Source organism: Triticum aestivum, chromosome 2B (genome assembly GCF_018294505.1).
Source record: "Triticum aestivum cultivar Chinese Spring chromosome 2B, IWGSC CS RefSeq v2.1, whole genome shotgun sequence".
NCBI lineage: Eukaryota > Viridiplantae > Streptophyta > Magnoliopsida > Poales > Poaceae > Triticum > Triticum aestivum.
In genome coordinates, this window is record NC_057798.1 from 16,778,213 (window position 1) to 16,779,507 (window position 1,295).

The window sequence follows — 1,295 nt, forward strand, 5'->3', positions numbered from 1 at the left end:
AAATGTGTCATTTCGATCAGTGTCATGGCACATGTTAATGTCCCATAATTTTCAGCCAAACACGAAATGGGATTTCATGCCGCTTTATATATATAAAACAACAACCATAGTACACGGACGAGCCATTGAAGCTACGTAGCTCATACAAGCTTTGCCTATATATTCTGCTTACTTTGAAACAAGAATCAGTATTCTGCTTACTTTGAAACAACAATCAGTATTGGCTTGGTAGATAGAGGTAGCCAGCTCCCAAGTGCTGTCAAGTACGTCCTAACTAATCAAGCGAAGATCAAGATTGCCGCAGTACCATGGCCTGGCAGCCAACGATGGCCACAGCATATACGTGCTTTCGGCCATTGTCGTCGCCGGCAGGGGATCAGCTGCGACGGCCGGCTCGCTGCTCATCAGCGCCCCATCGGCGGTCAGCCAACTACCCTCCCAACTCCTGGGACTACGACTCCCTTCTACTGTCTCTCAACAACCCCCGCCATGATCTGGTAATCCCTTCAAAAATATGGAATTTTGCAGATATATATCCGATGAATATTGTACTAAAAAAGTTAATACGTATGCGCATGCACGGACGGTACAGGTCGGCGGTCCAGGGAGCTTTGACAAGTTAAAGGCTGGCGTGAGGGAACGGCTGGTGGCGGCGGGAAGGGGTGACGACCAGCCTGCAATGCTCAGACTCATCGACACAATGCAACGGCTCGGTTTCGCCTATGTTAGAATTAGAGATAGATTGTCATCTCAACTGTTTATCTTCTCCTCTCTCCCGTAACAACATGTATCTCTATCCTTATGTACCGGACCTGTATCCTAGCGATTTGGTTCAACTTGTAAGCCATGGCAAGGGCCCTTCTTGTCCTCGATCAATATAAGCTCACGCGGCTCTTCACGGAGAGTAGGAACGCTTCCATCTGACGTGGTATCAGAACCATCCTCTTTCCATCTATCTAGCCAAAGCTCCATCAACCACCAAAAATCAGATCACCATGTCCTCCTCGGCTCCTGTTGCCCTCAACCTAGGTGCACCTCCTGCCGAGAAGCTTACCAAGGGGAACTTTCTCCTATGGAAGGCTCAAGTGATGCCGGCCCTGCGAGGAGCGCAGGTCACCAGCCTCCTGGATGGAACCGACGCAACACCCCCAAAGACGGAGCAGCAGCAGCAGCAGCAGTCGGACAAGACGATGGTCACGGTGCCCAATCCCCTCTATGCGCCATGGCTGTCCAAAGATCAGCAAGTCCTCGGCTATCTCCTGAACTCTCTGTCAAAGGAAATCCTCGCCCAAGTT

The 1,295-nt window shown here is 50.3% G+C and overlaps 1 long non-coding RNA gene across 1 annotated transcript; it reads left to right on the plus strand.

The window, feature by feature from the left end:
- Positions 1-214: 214 nt before the first annotated feature.
- LOC123039991 (uncharacterized) lies at positions 215-921 on the plus strand. Its single transcript, XR_006418031.1, has 2 exons — positions 215-497; positions 593-921. It is a non-coding gene; the product is annotated as an uncharacterized lncRNA (long non-coding RNA).
- Positions 922-1,295: the final 374 nt, after the last annotated feature.